The sequence below is a fragment of the Oncorhynchus masou genome, chromosome 8, assembly GCF_036934945.1.
Source record: "Oncorhynchus masou masou isolate Uvic2021 chromosome 8, UVic_Omas_1.1, whole genome shotgun sequence".
Classification (NCBI taxonomy): domain Eukaryota; kingdom Metazoa; phylum Chordata; class Actinopteri; order Salmoniformes; family Salmonidae; genus Oncorhynchus; species Oncorhynchus masou.
Window position 1 is genome coordinate 45,829,792 of NC_088219.1, and position 21,887 is coordinate 45,851,678.

General features: G+C 44.3%; 1 pseudogene; it reads right to left on the bottom strand.

Annotated features, from left to right (window-relative positions):
• The window catches only part of LOC135543832 (DENN domain-containing protein 1A-like), a 161,739-nt pseudogene that overhangs the window by 118,901 nt on the left and 20,951 nt on the right, over positions 1-21,887 (bottom strand).

The following is a 21,887-nucleotide window of genomic DNA, read 5'->3' on the forward strand; positions in this document are numbered from 1 at the left end:
TCCCGTAGGCCACAAATGTGCATGTGTCTGCTCAAACGGTCAGAAAGAGACTCCATGAGGGTGGTATGAGGGCCCAACGTCCACAGGTGGGAGTTGTGCTTACAGCCCTACACCGTGCAGGACGTTTGGCATTTGCCAGAGAACACCAAGATTGGCAAATTTGCCACTGGCGCCCTGTGCTCTTCACAGATGAAAGCAGGTTCAGACTGAGCACGTGACAGACGTGACAGAGTCTGGAGACGCCGTGGAGAACGTTCTGCTGTCTGCAACATCCTCCAGCATGACCGGTTTGGGGGTGGGTCAGTCATGGTGTGGGGTGGCATTTATTTGGGGGCCGCACAGCCCACCATGTGCTCGCCAGAGGTAGCCTGACTGCCATTAGGTACCGAGATGAGATCCTCAGACCCCCTGTGAGACCATATGCTGGTGCGGTTGGCCCTGGGTTCCTCCTAATGCAAGACAATGCTAGACCTCATGTGGCTGGAGTGTGTCATCAGTTCCTGCAAGAGGAAGGCATTGACGCTATGGACTAGCCCGCCCGTTCCCCAGACCTGAATCCAATTGAGCACATCTGGGACATCATGTCTCGCTCCATCCACCAATGCCACGTTGCACCACAGATTGTCCAGGAGTTGGCGGATGCTTTCGTCCAGGTCTGGGAGGAGATCCCTCAGGAGACCATCCGCCACCTCATCAGGAGCATGCCCAGGCATTGTAGGGAGGTCATACAGGCACGTGGAGGCCACACACACAACTGAGCCTCATTTTGACTTGTTTTAAGGACATTACATCAAAGTTGGATCAGCCTCTAGTGTGGTTTTCCACATTAATTTTGAGTGTGACTCCAAATCCAGACCTCCATGGGTTGATACATTTTTGTGTGATTTTGTTGTCAGCACATTCAACTATGTAAAGAAAAAAGTATTTATTAAGAATATTTCATTCATTCAGATCTAGGATGTGTTATTTTAGTGTTCCCTTTATTTTTTGGAGCTGTGTATTTTTTTTAAACACAGCCCTACATCCACTCTATAGCTAAATAACTTAGCCATATGTAATGACATTTTGCCAGCAAAATTGACCTGTATGAATTTCACATTTTAATTGAGGAAGATGTACAAGCAGGGATGCAGGCCGAGGATGAGGATGAAGTAGGCCTACAGCAAGAAGTAAAAAAGTTAGCCCAACTAAATAATCATTAAGGATTTGCATTACCTCAATGAGGCTTATCATTCTGTCACTGCCTGACAATGCACATTTGTTGTAGCCTATTGTTGTCTTTAAAGCCAAAAACAGGACATGTATTTTGTTGAAATGTACAAAATAGCAAGTTATTCAACCAATACATGAAACCAAAATTGCACTAGCCTGCTATGCAAATGAATGACAAAATAAATTAGTCCTACGGCTATCACAACCTCTATTTTACTAGCAATAAAATAGCTTTTGGTTTCGAATGGTCACCAAAAAGGAGGGCTCCCCCACCCTCCCAAATCCCAACTCAATCAACCCCTGACTATCAGATTACAACAACAAGGCCGAGTTCAAATGCCAACATCAAACTCAAAGCAATCAGCTGACCAGCAACGCAAACTGGCCCCATCTCTGCTCTCTAAAAGTGAGACAAAAGGCACGCAGGCTGGCAGCTGCTCTCCAAGCGATGCTCCACATGGTCCTAAACCCAGCCATCCAGTCCACTAAAAAGCCATGGCATTTTAATCAGGATTGGAATGATTTTAGGGTACATTTTTTGTTGCTGTTGCCTAATTTACATGTTTGGTCTTAAGCTCGGCTATGGCAACTGACACCCCCGCCCAGACCCCTTTCAGCCTTTTTCCGGATTGGAAGATGGGAATATGTAGCGGCTACAAAATTAGAAGGAGGAACGTCAAGAATGCAGTTCCTCCAGGACTCCCTTTTTAGGTATGACCACTTTACTTCTATTCATAACAAAGGCCAATTGGAATACTTTCAAATCCATCCTTTGCTGTTCCATTGCTTCCCTTCTTCCTTGCACTGAGGTAAGAAAAACCTGCACATGTTTTGCATCCACTGGACCAGGACTGAGGAACACTCGCCTAAAGGCTACTGGGAAGATGGACCTGAAAAGCATCTAACATAAAATTATTGGTTTGCGCTATAGCCTGTGCTAGGAAGAGAGTGGAAGGCAGGGGACCCCAGTGATGGGGAGGGATGTGTGTGCGATCTGTCCAATGATCTGGGCCTAATCCTCCAGGGCTCTGGGACCAAGGCACTACCACCCTCCTCCACAAATTGAGTCAACAGAGGGCTGCTGACCTTGCTCGCAAGCAGGTAACAATTCCCCAAACCCTCCGCAGCAGCTCCACATAAATCACTAGGTCTGTGTGGAGGTGGATAGAGTGCAGGTATAGTACAGATAGGCTTTTCTAGGGTAGGTTGGAACATGTCAAAGGGGACAAGATGGGTGCTGCTAAATCCTTAAATTCAGAGACAAAATAGCTAGGATAACACTGCACTTAGTAGACATTAAAAGAAACGAATCAAGATACAATCTCCAAGATACCTGTTCAGAGGGATAATCAGCATGTGCGGACCAACTGGCAAGTGTCTTCACTGACATTTTCAACCTGTCCATGTCTGTCCATGTTTCAAGCAGACCACCATAGTCGCTATGCCCTAGGAAGCGAAGGTAACCTGACTAAATGACTACAACCCCGTAGCCCTCATGTCTGCAGCCACGAAATGCTTTGAAAGGCTGGTAACGGCTCACATCAACACCATTATCCCAGAAACCCTAGACCCACTCCAATTCGCAAACCGCCCCAACTGACCCACAGATGACGCAATCTCAATTGCACTTCACATCACCCTTTCTCACCTGGACAAAAGGAACACATATGTGATAATGCTGTTCATTGACTACAGCTCAGCTTTCAACACCATAGTTACCACAAAGCTAAGGACCCTGTACTTAGTAATGGCCGCCCCGAGGTGGTAAGGGTAGGTAACAACACGTCTGCCACGCTGATCCTCAACACTGAGGATCAGAAAGCCCCTCAAGGGTACTCCCTGTTCACCTACGACTGCATGGCCATGCACGTCTCTAACACCCTCATTAAGTTTGCTGACGACCCAACAGTGGTTGGCCTGATCACTGACAATGATGAGACAGTCTATATGGAGGAGGTCAGAGACCTGGCAATGTGGTGCCAGTACAACACCTCTCTCTCTCAATGTGAACAAGACAAAGGAGCTGATCGTGGACTACAGGAAAAGGCAGGCCGAACAAGCCCCCATTGACATCGACGGGACTGCCGAGAGTTTCAAGATCCTTGGTGTCCACATCACCAACAAACTATCATGGTCCAAACATACCAAGACAGTCGTGAAGAGGGCACAACAAAGCCTATTCCCCCTCAGGAAACTGAAATGATTTGTTATGGGTCCGCACATCCTCAAGAAGATCTACAGCTGCGACATCGAAATCATGACTGGTTGCAACACCACCTGCTATGGCAACTGCTTGGCATCCATCTGTAAGGCGCTACAGAGGGTAGTGCGTATAGCCCAATACATCACTGGGGCTTCCTGCCATCCAGGACATATAAACTAAGGGGTGTCAGAGGAAGGCCCAAGAAATTGTCAAAGACTCCAGTCACCTCTCTGCTAAGGCAAGCGGTACCGGAGCGCCAAGTCCATTTGAACTATGGGTCAAAACAACACAAACGGATATTAGTATATTTATAAAGGACTTGAGCAAGTATTTCAATTACTAATTTAATGATCTTTCTCACTCGTTAAAAAAAATATATTCTAATAATAATGGACCCATTATTTTTCAAGACTGGCATAAAACTTCCTGCCCGTTGCTGAGTGCTTCCTCTTGGGGTTCTCTCGGGGAGGGGGATTCAGCAGGGTGGTGTTAGGGAGTGAATGGTGACGGATCCCCGGAGTGCTCCTTCAGCTCCGCTGTGGCCCAAACCTGACGACAGTTGCCAGGCGACAGGTCTCAACAAGGTGCAACAGCAAGCGGCAGCAGCTGGCATGGCCTTCTGAGCAGCCTGGGGGGGGGAGCTCTGGGAAGCAAGGAGGGAGGCTTTGGGAAGGAGGTAGTACCCCCTTGTCTCACCCCGTCATTACTCCTCAAAATACATCTGTGTAAAAAATATCACAGTGGAGAGTGAGTGTGACTGTATGAGCGTATGTATGGCTGGCTCTGTGGTTTCCTCCCACTTGGCCAGTCTCTAAAAACAATGGCACAGGCTGTCATCGTTTGAGACCGCAAGGGTTTAAAAGACGGATAAAGGACATTTTAAAAATCCACACGTTTCCTCAAAGCAACAGCTGGGAGGCTTATATAGGCGAGCAGTGCCTACACGCTCAAGTTGATCCTGATCTTCCACCTAAAACTGATGTCATGGGTGTTCGCTCCCAAAGACTTTGCTTAATAACGCACTAGGTTTTTTGGCACGGCTGGGAACGCCAAGCACTTTGGAAAAACACAAGTGGTGATGGAATGGTTGTTCGGATCATTTGGAAAAGACGAGGACTACGTTTAAAAATCCCTCAACCCAGATGATGCCCAGCCAAGAATGATTTAATGGTGCAAAATATCCCTGAGTAAAAACACTTGCTGTGTTCAATACTCTAGTGAAGGAGGGCTTTCCACTGAGAAAGCCTTGAGCATTAGTGGATGAAAAGTGTATTGGTTTGTGCATATAGACATGATTTGGTATCATTGCAGTACATACTTGTGAAGGATGCTGCTACCTTCTATGATCAACTGAGTGACAGTTCTCAGACGGAAGCTTTAGCAATTGCGAAAGAGACATGGACATGGGATAAAGCACACAAAGTAGGTTGAGGTTTGTGACGCATTGGAGCATTTATCTGCTTTCCTTCATTTGCAATTGAGCAGGACAGGCAAAAGCAATTCTATACCACCTTATAGTACTGAGTCACACCCATGATCTAATATTTGGACAGAAAACACAAGCAATAGCAGTCACGAATGCAGGGCAAAGGAAGAGGTGTACTGTCAAAGATCACTTGACAAAACCTGTACTTGGAAATAACTCTGATCTCAAGAGTCAAGACACAAGCTCCAAGCATCTAGCCTGAGAGCTACCAAGACCTGTAAAACTCTGGGCATGGGTCACAAACACGGAAACCAGACTACAAAGAGGCTCAAGCAAACGATCAAAGGAAAAATAATCTGAACAAAGTTGAGGCCAATCGGGGGAAGTTCTTCATGTTTTCAAGGGAAAATCTGAATGGCGACTTTAATTTCGACTGTGCAGAATGAGGGTGGGGAAGAAGAGATGAGGGGGTATCAGTGTGTGTGTGTGTGTGAGAGAGCCCACTGCTGCCAGTCACTTGCTCAAGGGGGAGAGCAGAGCAGATTTGCATAGCGCTCTAACAGGATATTGCACAAGGCCTCCCTGAGGGGCTAAACCTTGGGGGTAGCTTTAACTCACAATCCAGCTTAACCATGAGCCTTCCCTCCGCTCCAACACGAGTAGGCTGGCTCTCAGCAATGAGAGATGAAAACTAAATGGGTAAATAAATGCACTTGTCTTTTCCTTTTCTTTTTTGATCATCTGCTAGGGACTGGATCAGCTTTAATATTGCGGATAGATTGTTGCTTCCATAAATGTAATTGTCTGTCTCATTTCCAATCCCCCATATATTTTGGGGGTAAATATATACACTGCCAGTAAAAAGTTTTATAACATCTGCTTATTCAAGAGTTTCTTTATTTTTACTATTTTCTACATTGTAGAATAATAAAGAAGACATCAAAACTATGAAATAACACATCTGGAGTCATGAAGTAACCAAAAAAGTGTTTAACAAATCAAAATATATTTTATATTTGAGATTCTTAAAATAGCCACACTTTGCCTTGATGACAGGGTTGCACACTCTTGGCATTCTCTCATCCAGCTTCATGAGGTCGTCACCTGGAATGCATTTCAATTAACAGGTGTGCCTTCTTAAAGGTTCATTTGTGGAATTTCTGTTATCTCCTCCTCTGACGAAGAGGTGTAGCAAGGATCGGACCAAAATGCAGCGTGGTCATTTTCATACATGTTTAATAACAAATAAACACAAACAATACAAAAACAAGAAACAGCCTATACTGGTACACAGTAACACAGAGACAGGAACAATCACCCACGAAACGCTCAAAGAATATGGCCGCCTAAATATGGTTCCCAATCAGAGACAACGATAAACACCTGCCTCTGATTGAGAACCACTTCAGGCAAACATAGACTTTTCTAGATAACCCTACTAAGCCACAATCCCAATACCTACTAAAACCCCAAGACAAAACACACCACATAATAAACCCATGTCACACCCTGGCCTGACCAAAATAATAAAGAAAACACAAAATACTAAGACCAGGGCGTGACAATTTCATTCTTTCTTAATGTGTTTGAGCCAATCAGCTGTGTTGTGACAAGGTATGGGGGGTATACAGAAGATGGTCTTTTTTCCAAATAGGGCTAAGTCCATATTATGGCAAGAACAGCTCAAATGACAGTCCATCATTCCTTTAAAACATGAATATGGAACATTTCAACAACTTTCAAAGTTCCTTCAAGTGCAGTCGCAAAAACCGTCAAGCGTTATGATGAAACTGGCTCTCATGAGGACCACCACAACAATGGAAGACCCAGAGTTACCTCTGCTGCAGAGGATAAGTTCATTAGAGTTACAAGCCTCAGAAAAAGCAGCTCAAATAAATGCTTCACAGAGTTCAAGTAACAGACACATCTCAACATCAACTGTTCAGAGGAGACTGCGTGAATCAGGCCTTCATGGTCTAATTGCTGCAAAGACACCACAACTAAAGGACACCAATAATAAGAAGAGACTTGGTTGGGCCAAGAAACACGAGCAATGGACATTAAACCGGTGGAAAACAGTCCTTTGGTCTGGAATCCAAATTGGAGATCTTCGTTTCCAACCGCCTTGTCTTCATGAGACGCGGTGTAGGTAAACGGCTGATCTCTGCCTATGTATTTCCCACACAAAAGCATGGGGGATGTGTTATGGTGTGGGGGTGCTTTTCTGGTGACACTGTGATTTATTTAGAATTCAAGGCACACTTAACCAGCATGGCTACCACAGCATTCTGCAGCAATACGCCATCCCATCTGTTTGGGCTTAGTGGGACTATCATTTACTTTTCCAACAGGACAATGACCCAACACACCTCCAGGCTGTGTAAGGGCTATTTGACCAAGAAGGAGAGTGCTGTATCAGATGACCTGGCCTTCACAATCACCCCACTTCAACGCAATTGAGATGGTTTAGGATGAGTTGGACCGTAGAGTGAAGGAAAAGCAGCCAACAAGTGGTCAGCAAACGTGGGAACTCCTTCAAAACGGTTGGAAAAAGCATTCCAGGTGAAGCTGGTTGAGAGTGCAAAGCGGTCATCAAGCAAAGAGTGGCTATTTGCAGAAACTCAAGCATAAAATAAATGTGTATTTGTTTAGCACTTGTATGGTTACTACATGATTCCATGTGTGTTATTTCATAGTTTTGATGTCTTCACTATTATTCTACAATGTAGAAAAGTCCAAATAAACAAAACCCTTGAATGAGTAGGTTTTCTAAAACGTCTGATCGGTAGTGTATATCTACAGTTGAAGTCGGAAGTTTACATACACTTAGGTTGGAGTCATTAAAAATTGCTTTTCAACCACTCCACAGATGTCTTGTGAGCAAACTATACTTTTGGCAAGTCGGCTCGGATATCTACTTTGTGCATGACACAAGTAATTTTTCCAACAATTGTTTACAGACAGATTATTTCACTTATAATTCACTGTATCACAATTCCAGTGGGTCAGATGTTTACATACACTAAGTTGACTGTGCCCCAGAAAATTATGTCAAGGCTTTAGAAGCTTCAGATAGGCTAATTGACATCATTTGAGTCAATTGGAGGTGTTTCCTCTATTTCTGATGTCCATCCAGTTTGATATCTATTTGCCATACATTTGTAACTGAGCTATTTCACAAATGTGCTGCACATATATACATTTTACAGACCCAGTATGTTTTACATTTGTTATCTTGTTGTTATTAGTCCCACCCTTCAGCTCCATTCAACCACTCCCAATCTATCTCTTTACACCATCCATATTGGACTTCTATTTGCCATATATTTTTCAACTGTGTTGTGATGCTGCACAAAAGTACTGAACCTTTCTAATCTCATAGTTTCTACAGATTGTAAAGTAAAGATCAACATTTTTTTTACACCCTTTTCTCCCCAATTTCGTCCACTCTCTTGTCTCATTGCTGCAACTCCCGTACATACTCGGGAGAGGTGAAGGTGAAGGTCGAGAGCCATGCGTCCTCCGAAACCCAACCCAGCCTAGCCGCACTGCTTCTTGACACAGCGCGCATCCAACCCGGAAGCCAGCCGCATCAATGTGTCGGAGGAAACACCGTACACCTAGCGACCTGGTCAGCGTGCACTGCGTCCCCGGCCCGCCAGAAGGGGTCGCTAGTGTGCGATGAGACAAGGATATCCCAGCCGGCCGCTGTCTACACGCTGTCTGCCACCTGCCCGGTACAGTTGAAAACAGTATCCATCCGTGAAGAACACACTTCTCCAGCGTGCAAGTGGCCTTCAAAGGTGAGCATTTGCCCAATGAAGTGGGTTACGACGCCAAAGTGAAGTCAGGTGAGGACAACGAGCACACAGTGAACTTCCCTGGGAGGGTTTCTGACAGATTGTGCAGAAGTTCTTCGGTTGTGCGAACCCACAGTTTCATCTAGCCGTCTAGGTCGCTGGTCTCAGACCATCCTGCAGGTGAAGAAGCTGGATGAGGAGGTCCTGGGCTGGCGAGGTTACACGTGGTCTGCGGTTATGGGGCCGGTTGGATGTACTACCAAATTCTCTAAAACAACGTTATGGTAGAGAAATGAAAACTACATTTTCTAGCAACAGCTCTGGTGGACATTCCTGAAGTCAGAATGCTAACTGCAAACTCCCCTTAAAACATATGTGGCATCTTTTATTTCAGCTCATGAAACATGGGACCAACACTTTACATGTTGTATTTATATTTTTGTTCAGTGTAGTAAGAAGTAATAGGTTATATTACTTAATTTAATTAAATTTTTGTGACCTTGGTCTTCAAACCAATATTTGTTAAAATGAAACATTTAGATACATTAGTTAAAACAGATAAACAGTTCTACAAATGAACATCAAATCAATAAAGTGCCTGCACTGCCACAAAATGCTGAGTGATATGGCTTATTATTTATTTTTATTTTTTATTTCACCAGGTAGGCAAGTTGAGAACAAGTTCTCATATACTCATATACTCATATACTCATATACTTCTCATAAACTGTGACCTGGCGAGGATAAAGCAAAGCAGTTCGACACATACAACAACAGAGTTACACATGGAGTAAAACAAACATACAGTCATTAATATAGTAGAAAAATAAGTCTATATACAATGTGAGCAAATGAGGTGAGATAAGGGAGGTAAAGGCAAAAAAAGGCCATGGTGGCGAAGTAAATACAATATAGCAAGTAAAACACTGGAATGGTAGATTTGCAGTGGAAGAATGTGCAAAGTAGAGATTGAAATAATGGGGTGCAAAGGAGCTAAATAAATAAATACAGTAGGGAAAGAGGTAGTTGTTTGGGCTAAATTATAGATGAGCTATGTACAGGTGCAGTAATCTGTGAGCTGCTTTGACAGCTGGTGCTTCAAGCCAGTGAGGAAGATTAACGTTTCCAGTTTCAGAGAATTTTGTAGTTCGTTCCAGTCATTGGCAGCAGAGAACTGGAAGGAGAAGCGGCCAAAGGAGGAATTGGTTTTGGGGGTGACCAGAGAGATATACCTGCTGGAGCGCGTGCTATAGGTGGGTGCTGCTATGGTGTCCAGCGAGCTAAGATAAGGGGGGACTTTATCTAGCAGGGTCTTGTAGATGACCTGAAGCCATAGGGAAGGAGAGTTGTATGGCATTGATGCTCGCCTGGAGGGTTGTTAACACAGTGTCCAAGGAAGGGCCAGAAGTATACAGAATGGTGTCGTCTGCGTAGAGGTGGATCAGGGACTCACCAGTAGCAAGAGCGACATAATTGATGTATACAGAGAAGAGAGTCGGTCCAAGAATTGAACCCTGTGGCACCCCCAGAGAGACTGCCAGAGAACCGTACAACAGACCCTCCGATTTGACACACTGAACTCTATCAGAGAAGTAGTTGGTGAACCAGGCGAGGCAGTCATTTGAGAAACCAAGGCTGTTGAGTCTGTCGATAAGGATGTGGTGAATGAGAGTCAAAAGCCTTGGCCAGGTTAATGAATACGGCTGCACAGTATTATTTCTTAAGATATCGTTTAGGACCTTGAGCGTGGCTGAGGTGCACCCATGACCAGCTCTGAAACCAGATTGCATAGCAGAGAAGGTATGGTGGGATTCGAAATGGTCGGTAATCTGCTTGTTGACTTGGCTTTCGAAGACCTTAGAAAGGCAGGGTAGGATAGATATAGGTCTAGCAGTTTGGGTCAAGAGTGTCTCCCCCTTTGAAGAGGGGGATAACCGCAGCTGCTTTCCAATCTTTGGGAATCTCAGACGACACAAAAGAGAGGTTGAACAGGCTAGTAATAGGGGTTGCAACAATTTCAGCAGATAATTTTAGAAAGAAAGGGGCCAGATTGTCTCGCCTGGCTGATTTGTAGGGGTCCAGATTTTGCAGCTCTTTCAGAACATCAGCTGACTGGATCTGGGAGAAATGGAGAAGGCTTGAGCGAGTTGCTGTAGGGGGTGGAGCGCTGTTGACCGGGGTAGGGGTAGCCAGGTGGAAAGCATAGCCAGCCATAGAAAAATGCTTCTTGAAATTCTCAATTATAGTGGATTTTTCGGTGGTGATAGTGTTTCCTATCTTCAGCGTAGTGGGCAGCTGGGAGGAGGTGTTCTTATTCTCCATGGACTTTACAGTGTCCCAGAACTTTTTTGAGTTTGTGTTGCAGGAAGCAAATTTCTGCTTGAAAAACTAGCCTTGGCTTTTCTAACTGCCTGTGTATATTGGTTTCTAGTTTCCCTGAAAAGTTGCATATCACGGGGGCTGTTTGATGCTAATGCAGAACGCCACAGGATGTTTTTGTGTTGGTTAAGGGCAGTCAGGTCTGGAGAGATCCAAGGGCTATATCTGTTCCTGGTTCTAAATTTCTGGAATGGGGTATGCTTATTTAAGATGGTGAGGAAGGCATTTAAAAAAATAACCAGGCATCATATACTGATGGGATGAGATCAATATCCTTCCAGGATACCCCGGCCAGATTGATTAGAGAGGCCTGCTCACTGAAGTGTTTCAGGGAGCGTTTGACAGTGATGAGTGGAGGTCGTTTGACCCCTGACTCATTACAGATGCAGGCAATGAGGCAGTGATCGCTGAGATATTGGTTGAAAACAGCAGAGGTGTATTTAGAGGGCAAGTTAGTTAGGATGATATCTATGAGGGTGCCCGTGTTTACGGCTTTGGGGTGGTACCTGGTAGGTTCATTGATAATTTATGTGAGATTGAGGGCATCAAGCTTAGATTTTTGGATTGCTGGGGAGGTAAGCATGTTCCAGTTTAGGTCAATGGTGGGAGACTTGTTTTTAGAGAGGTGGATTTTTAAAATTAGAAGTTCAAATTGTTTGGGTACAGACCTGGATAGTAGGACAGAACTATGCAGGCTATCTTTGCAGTAGATTGCCACATTGCCGCCTTTGGCAGTTCTATCTCGTCTGAAAATGTTGTAGTTAGGGATGAACATTTCAGAATGTTTGGTGGTCTTCCTAAGCCAGGATTCAGACATAGCTGAACATCAGGGTTGGCAGAGTGTGCTAAAGTAGTGAATAGAACAAACTTAGGGAGGAGGCTTCTAATGGGACGGCAGGGTAGCCTAGTGGTTAGAGTGTTGGACTAGTAACCGGAATGTTGCGAGTTCAAACCCCCGAGCTGACAAGGTACAAATCTGTCGTTCTGCCCCTGAACAGGCAGTTACCCCACTGTTCCAAGGCCGTCATTGAAAATAAGAATTTGTTCTTAACTGACTTGCCTGGTTAAATAAAGGTTAAAAAATGTTAACATGCATGAAACCAAGGCTACAGAAGTCATCAAAAGAGAGCTCCTGGGGAATAGGAGTGGAGCTAGGCACTGCAGGGCCTGGATTCACCTCTACATCACCAGAGGAACAGAGGAGTCGGATAAGGGTACGGCTAAAAGCTATGAGAATTGGTCATCTAGAATGTCTGGAACAGAGAGTAAAAGGAGGTTTCTGGGGGCGATAAAATAGCTTCAAGGTATAATGTCCAGACTATGGTAAGATGTGAATACAGTGGAGGTAAACCTAGGTATTGAGTGATGATGAGAGAGATATTGTCTCTAGAAACATCATTGAAACTAGGTGATGTCATCACATGTGTGGGTGGTGGAACTGAAAGGTTGGATAAGATATAGTGAGCAGGACCAGAGGCTCTACAGTGAAATAAGCCAATAAACACTAACCAGAACAGCAATGGACAAGGCATATTATAGTTCAGGGCTCTACGCTGACATTTTTTACAAGTACATGATGTGCTCCTAAGTATAAATGTAGAAGCATCTAGGAGAACAATTCAAATATTTGAGTGTTTGACAAAAAGTTTATGAATAAATGTTTTTGGGAGTGATCCATGCTCAATCGAGCACAATCATTTAAAAAAATATGCAGCTGCCCCTTTAACACTTTTTTGGTTACTACATGATTCCATATGAGTTATTTCATAGTTTTGATGTATTCACTATTATTCTACAATGTAGAAAATAGTAAAATTAAGAAAAACCCTTGAATGAGTAGACATGTCCAAACTTTTGACTGGTAAAGTTGTTCTTTTAAATTTTCTACATACTTCATTTTTGGTTTTAGTCATTTAAAATTACACTGAAAACATGTTATCATCAGTGGTGTCATTGATTTAGCAGTGCTGCTGCTAAATGAATACAGGGTAAACCCTGGATATGCTCTTTTAATGTCTCATCTACTGTGAACTGTCACAGAGATCAGGATGATCCTTGAGATACTGGCTCAGATTCTCTCTCTCCATCTCTAATGACTCTTTGACTGTATGTGCAATGTGCATTGTAGATGGTCACGGAATTGTGGTTAAGTGTGCATGATTAATGGAGGCAGTTGTATTCACATTAGTGCTTCAAACAACTAATTGACCGAGGTTGGTTCAATTATTTGAATTCCATTTTGTTCTGTTTTTTGATGTGCAGTTTCTGTAGAGATACATTAGATGAAGCCTGGACTGTGTGATGTAGTAGGGAGTTGTAGTTTCCAACAGGCCAATATTCTACATAGTTTAGTGCAAAAGAAATGGTAGTTAACTACAATGACCGTAATCCATTGCGCGCAGGCTTAAACTTGTCCTGTCTGGAGCAGACAGAGACTGAGACAATGAATGCAGGATCGAGAGGGATAGAAAGCAGTTGCTTCAGGAGCCTGAAAATACATAATCTAAGAAGTGATTCATAGTTAGTATTCAGCAGCAACTACTATTTAGTAGTCATAAAAGTATGCCTTATTTACTTTGAAGAAATACTCAAATGGGGATTTTGTCAGACAGCATAGGCAGCAGTGCAATGAGATGACTTGGAACAAAATAATAAAGTCATCAAATACAACAAATATTTTATTAAAGTAAAGTAATGTGAATAAATTATGTTTAATAAGTGATAAGCAGCGATGGGCAGTCACTACCATTACGGGACTTGTATTAATTGTTACAGCAGTCAACCCCATAATGCATAGTGCATTTAATGTCCCAAAACATTATCACGACCGAAATCAAAAAACATTTTTTAATTGTCGAACCGAAACTGAACCGACCTCAAAAATCTCTAAGCACTAATCACATACAAGTCTTACTCTGTATGTATGTGTGTTAGTGTAGTTGGTGTTTTGCACTCGACACGTTCAGACTCTAGATCCCTCCCTTTCATATACGGACGTGCAAAAGGATTTCTGTCCACACTCTTATGCGCTTGTGTGTATTTTTGTTTGTGCACTTGTGCATGCACTTGTGTGTGACAAGCATCTGCATACGCACACACCAAGAATGGTCTCGTTGTTTGATTCCTCACCTTCATGTGGATGTTTTCTCCTGTTTCCACAATCCCCAGTGCCGGCTTTCTCTCCTTAATTACCTTATTCACAGTCCTCTGAGACCTGTCTGCAGTTGGTGGAAAAGTCCCCCGTTCCGTTCCCCACCACCTCTGCTCACCCAGCAGCAGCCCTATTAGAACACACAGACCAAGGCAGCAAATGTGTTCCCCTTTACAAATTAAACACAGGCAGATGAAAAAGAACCGGGGAGGTCTCGCAGCGCCCGGGATACCTTTTAAAAAATGCAGATGATCTTATCGACGGCTGTCGTGTGTTCTACACCCTTTTCTTTTTCTGTTATGATTGGTCTGGACAGGACTGATGGCTGGAGCTGCCTTAGCAGTTAGCTTCCTTTCATCTTTTTTTTAAATGATGTTCTTCTCTTGGAGTTCAATCTCCTGGTCAGGTGTCTGTTGTGATGGAATGGGCTTTTTTATGCGTAGGACTGAAGAGTGTCTGAGAGAGTTACTTCAGGGCTTGGATTGCAAGTCATTTCCGGTCACAACTTGCAGACTTGTTTTCGAGTTGCTGTGCTGTGCGTTTTGTTGCCAACCTATTTTGCTACCTGACAACTTTACGGTTTTTACACTTTAATTACTGTTTATATATATATATTTCCCCCCCCCCAACTTTTTCACTCGGGTCGCTTTATCTGGACACGATTTGTCAGGACCTCCAACAGCCGAAGCTCAGTAGTAACATTAACATGATGCCTTCTAATTGCAGTCGCTGTACTCTCCTTACGGCGAGGATAGCTGTGCTACAGGCCCAGCTTCAGACGCAATCGTTAGGCAAGGGTCATTTCAGTGTAGGAAAGGATGAAACAGCGTCTGTGCCACCAGTAAGTACAGATAGTAGTATAAATCCCCTGGCACAGTCCCCGCAGCCGGACAACTTTCTCACGATTTCTGGAAGGAAATGCTGTAGGAACGCTCAACCGGTGTCGCACATTCAGCCGACAGAAACTTTCAACCGGTTTTCCCCATTAAGCAGCGAGCCGGAGTCAGAGGCCGAGTCTTCTCTGGTCTTTACTCCTCCCGTTACGGGGTCTGAGACGCCGAAGCTTCCCACCATTAGCTCTGACAAATTGAAAACTCTAGTCATTGGCGACTCCATTACCCGCAGTATTAGACTTAAAACGAATCATCCAGCGATCATACACTGTTTACCGGGGCAGGGCTACCAACATTAAGGCTAATCTGAAGATGGTGCTGGCTAAAGCTAAAACTGGCGAGTGTAGAGAGTATAGAGATATTGTTATCCACGTCGGCACCAACGATGTTAGGATGAAACAGTCAGAGATCACCAAGCGCAACATAGCTTCTGCGTGTAAATCAGCTAGAAAGATGTGTCGGCATCGAGTAAATGTCTCTGGCCCCCTCCCAGTTAGGGGAGTGATGAGCTCTACAGCAGTCTCACAACTCAATCGCTGGTTGAAAACTGTTTTCTGCCCCTCCCAAAAGTTAGAATTTGTAGATAATTGGCACTCTTTCTGGGACTCACCCACAAACAGGACCAAGCCTGACCTGCTGAGGAGTGACGGACTCCATCCAAGCTGGAGGGGTGCTCTCATCTTATCTACCAACATAGACAGGGCTCTAACTCCTCTAGCTCCACAATGAAATAGGGTGCAGGCCAGGCAGCAGGCTGTTAGCCAGCCTGCCAGCATAGTGGAGTCTGCCACTAGCACAGTCAGTGTAGTCAGCTCAGCTATCACCATTGAGACCGTGTCTGTGCCTCGACCTAGGTTGGGCAAAACTAAACATGGCGGTGTTCGCCTTAGCAATCTCACTAGGATAAAGACCACCTCCATTCCTGTCATTATTGAAAGAGATAATGATACCTCACATCTCAATATAGGGCTACTTAATGTTAGATCCCTTACTTCAGAGGCAATTATAGTCAATGAACTAATCACTGATCATAATCTTGATGTGATTGGCCTGACTAAAACATGGCTTAAGCCTGATGAATTTACTGTGTTAAATGAGGCCTCACCTCCTGGCTACACTAGTGACCATATTCCCCCGTGCATCCCGCAAAGGCGGAGGTGTTGCTAACATTTACGACAGCAAATTTCAATTTACAAAAAAAAAATGATGTTTTCATCTTTTGAGCTTCTAGTCATGAAATCTATGCAGCCTACTCAATCACTTTTTATAGCTACTGTTTACAGGCCTCCTGGGCCATATACAGCGTTCCTCACTGAGTTCCCTGAATTCCTATCGGACCTTGTAGTCATAGCAGATAATATTCTAATCTTTGGTGACTTTAATATTCACATGGAAATGTCCACAGACCCACTCCAAAAGGCTTTCGGAGCCATCATCGACTCAGTGGGTTTTGTCCAACATGTCTCTGGACCCACTCACTGTCACAGTCATACGCTGGAACAAGTTTTGTCCCATGGAAAAATTTTGTGGATCTTAATGTTTTTCCTCATAATCCTGGACTATCGGACCACCATTTTATTACGTTTGCAACTGCAACAAATAATCTGCTCAGACCCCAACCAAGGAACATCAAAAGTCGTGCTATAAATTCACAGACAACACAAAGATTCCTTGATGTCCTTCCAGATTCCCTCTGTCTATCCAATGACGCCAGAGGACAAAAATCAGTCAACCACCTAACTGAGGAACTCAATTTAACCTTGCGCAATACCCTAGATGCAGTTGCACCCCTAAAAACTAAAAACATTTCTCATAAGAAACTAGCTCCCTGGTACACAGAAAATACCCGAGCTCTGAAGCAAGCTTCCAGAAAATTGGAACGGAAATGGCGCTACACCAAACTGGAAGTCTTCCGACTAGCTTGGAAAGACAGTACCGTGCAGTACCGAAGAGCCCTTACTGCTGCTCGATCATCCTATTTTTCTAACTTAATTGAGGAAAATAAGAACAATCCGAAATTCCTTTTTGAAACTGTCGCAAAACTAACTATGGAATGGGCTTTTTTTTATGCGTAGGACTGAAGAGTGTCTGAGAGAGTTACTTCAGGGCTTGGATTGCAAGTCATTTCCGGTCACAACTTGCAGACTTGTTTTCGAGTTGCTGTGCTGTGCGTTTTGTTGCCAACCTATTTTGCTACCTGACAACTTTACGGTTTTTACACTTTAATTACTGTTTATATATATATATTTCCCCCCCCCCCCCAACTTTTTCACTCGGGTCGCTTTATCTGGACACGATTTGTCAGGACCTCCAACAGCCGAAGCTCAGTAGTAACATTAACATGATGCCTTCTAATTGCAGTCGCTGTACTCTCCTTACGGCGAGGATAGCTGTGCTACAGGCCCAGCTTCAGACGCAATCGTTAGGCAAGGGTCATTTCAGTGTAGGAAAGGATGAAACAGCGTCTGTGCCACCAGTAAGTACAGATAGTAGTATAAATCCCCTGGCACAGTCCCCGCAGCCGGACAACTTTCTCACGATTTCTGGAAGGAAATGCTGTAGGAACGCTCAACCGGTGTCGCACATTCAGCCGACAGAAACTTTCAACCGGTTTTCCCCATTAAGCAGCGAGCCGGAGTCAGAGGCCGAGTCTTCTCTGGTCTTTACTCCTCCCGTTACGGGGTCTGAGACGCCGAAGCTTCCCACCATTAGCTCTGACAAATTGAAAACTCTAGTCATTGGCGACTCCATTACCCGCAGTATTAGACTTAAAACGAATCATCCAGCGATCATACACTGTTTACCGGGGGGCAGGGCTACCAACATTAAGGCTAATCTGAAGATGGTGCTGGCTAAAGCTAAAACTGGCGAGTGTAGAGAGTATAGAGATATTGTTATCCACGTCGGCACCAACGATGTTAGGATGAAACAGTCAGAGATCACCAAGCGCAACATAGCTTCTGCGTGTAAATCAGCTAGAAAGATGTGTCGGCATCGAGTAAATGTCTCTGGCCCCCTCCCAGTTAGGGGGAGTGATGAGCTCTACAGCAGTCTCACAACTCAATCGCTGGTTGAAAACTGTTTTCTGCCCCTCCCAAAAGTTAGAATTTGTAGATAATTGGCACTCTTTCTGGGACTCACCCACAAACAGGACCAAGCCTGACCTGCTGAGGAGTGACGGACTCCATCCAAGCTGGAGGGGTGCTCTCATCTTATCTACCAACATAGACAGGGCTCTAACTCCTCTAGCTCCACAATGAAATAGGGTGCAGGCCAGGCAGCAGGCTGTTAGCCAGCCTGCCAGCATAGTGGAGTCTGCCACTAGCACAGTCAGTGTAGTCAGCTCAGCTATCACCATTGAGACCGTGTCTGTGCCTCGACCTAGGTTGGGCAAAACTAAACATGGCGGTGTTCGCCTTAGCAATCTCACTAGGATAAAGACCACCTCCATTCCTGTCATTATTGAAAGAGATAATGATACCTCACATCTCAATATAGGGCTACTTAATGTTAGATCCCTTACTTCAGAGGCAATTATAGTCAATGAACTAATCACTGATCATAATCTTGATGTGATTGGCCTGACTAAAACATGGCTTAAGCCTGATGAATTTACTGTGTTAAATGAGGCCTCACCTCCTGGCTACACTAGTGACCATATTCCCCCGTGCATCCCGCAAAGGCGGAGGTGTTGCTAACATTTACGACAGCAAATTTCAATTTACAAAAAAAAAATGATGTTTTCATCTTTTGAGCTTCTAGTCATGAAATCTATGCAGCCTACTCAATCACTTTTTATAGCTACTGTTTACAGGCCTCCTGGGCCATATACAGCGTTCCTCACTGAGTTCCCTGAATTCCTATCGGACCTTGTAGTCATAGCAGATAATATTCTAATCTTTGGTGACTTTAATATTCACATGGAAATGTCCACAGACCCACTCCAAAAGGCTTTCGGAGCCATCATCGACTCAGTGGGTTTTGTCCAACATGTCTCTGGACCCACTCACTGTCACAGTCATACGCTGGAACAAGTTTTGTCCCATGGAAAAATTTTGTGGATCTTAATGTTTTTCCTCATAATCCTGGACTATCGGACCACCATTTTATTACGTTTGCAACTGCAACAAATAATCTGCTCAGACCCCAACCAAGGAACATCAAAAGTCGTGCTATAAATTCACAGACAACACAAAGATTCCTTGATGTCCTTCCAGATTCCCTCTGTCTATCCAATGACGCCAGAGGACAAAAATCAGTCAACCACCTAACTGAGGAACTCAATTTAACCTTGCGCAATACCCTAGATGCAGTTGCACCCCTAAAAACTAAAAACATTTCTCATAAGAAACTAGCTCCCTGGTACACAGAAAATACCCGAGCTCTGAAGCAAGCTTCCAGAAAATTGGAACGGAAATGGCGCTACACCAAACTGGAAGTCTTCCGACTAGCTTGGAAAGACAGTACCGTGCAGTACCGAAGAGCCCTTACTGCTGCTCGATCATCCTATTTTTCTAACTTAATTGAGGAAAATAAGAACAATCCGAAATTCCTTTTTGAAACTGTCGCAAAACTAACTATGGAATGGGCTTTTTTTATGCGTAGGACTGAAGAGTGTCTGAGAGAGTTACTTCAGGGCTTGGATTGCAAGTCATTTCCGGTCACAACTTGCAGACTTGTTTTCGAGTTGCTGTGCTGTGCGTTTTGTTGCCAACCTATTTTGCTACCTGACAACTTTACGGTTTTTACACTTTAATTACTGTTTATATATATATATTTCCCCCCCCCCAACTTTTTCACTCGGGTCGCTTTATCTGGACACGATTTGTCAGGACCTCCAACAGCCGAAGCTCAGTAGTAACATTAACATGATGCCTTCTAATTGCAGTCGCTGTACTCTCCTTACGGCGAGGATAGCTGTGCTACAGGCCCAGCTTCAGACGCAATCGTTAGGCAAGGGTCATTTCAGTGTAGGAAAGGATGAAACAGCGTCTGTGCCACCAGTAAGTACAGATAGTAGTATAAATCCCCTGGCACAGTCCCCGCAGCCGGACAACTTTCTCACGATTTCTGGAAGGAAATGCTGTAGGAACGCTCAACCGGTGTCGCACATTCAGCCGACAGAAACTTTCAACCGGTTTTCCCCATTAAGCAGCGAGCCGGAGTCAGAGGCCGAGTCTTCTCTGGTCTTTACTCCTCCCGTTACGGGGTCTGAGACGCCGAAGCTTCCCACCATTAGCTCTGACAAATTGAAAACTCTAGTCATTGGCGACTCCATTACCCGCAGTATTAGACTTAAAACGAATCATCCAGCGATCATACACTGTTTACCGGGGGGCAGGGCTACCAACATTAAGGCTAATCTGAAGATGGTGCTGGCTAAAGCTAAAACTGGCGAGTGTAGAGAGTATAGAGATATTGTTATCCACGTCGGCACCAACGATGTTAGGATGAAACAGTCAGAGATCACCAAGCGCAACATAGCTTCTGCGTGTAAATCAGCTAGAAAGATGTGTCGGCATCGAGTAAATGTCTCTGGCCCCCTCCCAGTTAGGGGGAGTGATGAGCTCTACAGCAGTCTCACAACTCAATCGCTGGTTGAAAACTGTTTTCTGCCCCTCCCAAAAGTTAGAATTTGTAGATAATTGGCACTCTTTCTGGGACTCACCCACAAACAGGACCAAGCCTGACCTGCTGAGGAGTGACGGACTCCATCCAAGCTGGAGGGGTGCTCTCATCTTATCTACCAACATAGACAGGGCTCTAACTCCTCTAGCTCCACAATGAAATAGGGTGCAGGCCAGGCAGCAGGCTGTTAGCCAGCCTGCCAGCATAGTGGAGTCTGCCACTAGCACAGTCAGTGTAGTCAGCTCAGCTATCACCATTGAGACCGTGTCTGTGCCTCGACCTAGGTTGGGCAAAACTAAACATGGCGGTGTTCGCCTTAGCAATCTCACTAGGATAAAGACCACCTCCATTCCTGTCATTATTGAAAGAGATAATGATACCTCACATCTCAATATAGGGCTACTTAATGTTAGATCCCTTACTTCAGAGGCAATTATAGTCAATGAACTAATCACTGATCATAATCTTGATGTGATTGGCCTGACTAAAACATGGCTTAAGCCTGATGAATTTACTGTGTTAAATGAGGCCTCACCTCCTGGCTACACTAGTGACCATATTCCCCCGTGCATCCCGCAAAGGCGGAGGTGTTGCTAACATTTACGACAGCAAATTTCAATTTACAAAAAAAAAATGATGTTTTCATCTTTTGAGCTTCTAGTCATGAAATCTATGCAGCCTACTCAATCACTTTTTATAGCTACTGTTTACAGGCCTCCTGGGCCATATACAGCGTTCCTCACTGAGTTCCCTGAATTCCTATCGGACCTTGTAGTCATAGCAGATAATATTCTAATCTTTGGTGACTTTAATATTCACATGGAAATGTCCACAGACCCACTCCAAAAGGCTTTCGGAGCCATCATCGACTCAGTGGGTTTTGTCCAACATGTCTCTGGACCCACTCACTGTCACAGTCATACGCTGGAACAAGTTTTGTCCCATGGAAAAATTTTGTGGATCTTAATGTTTTTCCTCATAATCCTGGACTATCGGACCACCATTTTATTACGTTTGCAACTGCAACAAATAATCTGCTCAGACCCCAACCAAGGAACATCAAAAGTCGTGCTATAAATTCACAGACAACACAAAGATTCCTTGATGTCCTTCCAGATTCCCTCTGTCTATCCAATGACGCCAGAGGACAAAAATCAGTCAACCACCTAACTGAGGAACTCAATTTAACCTTGCG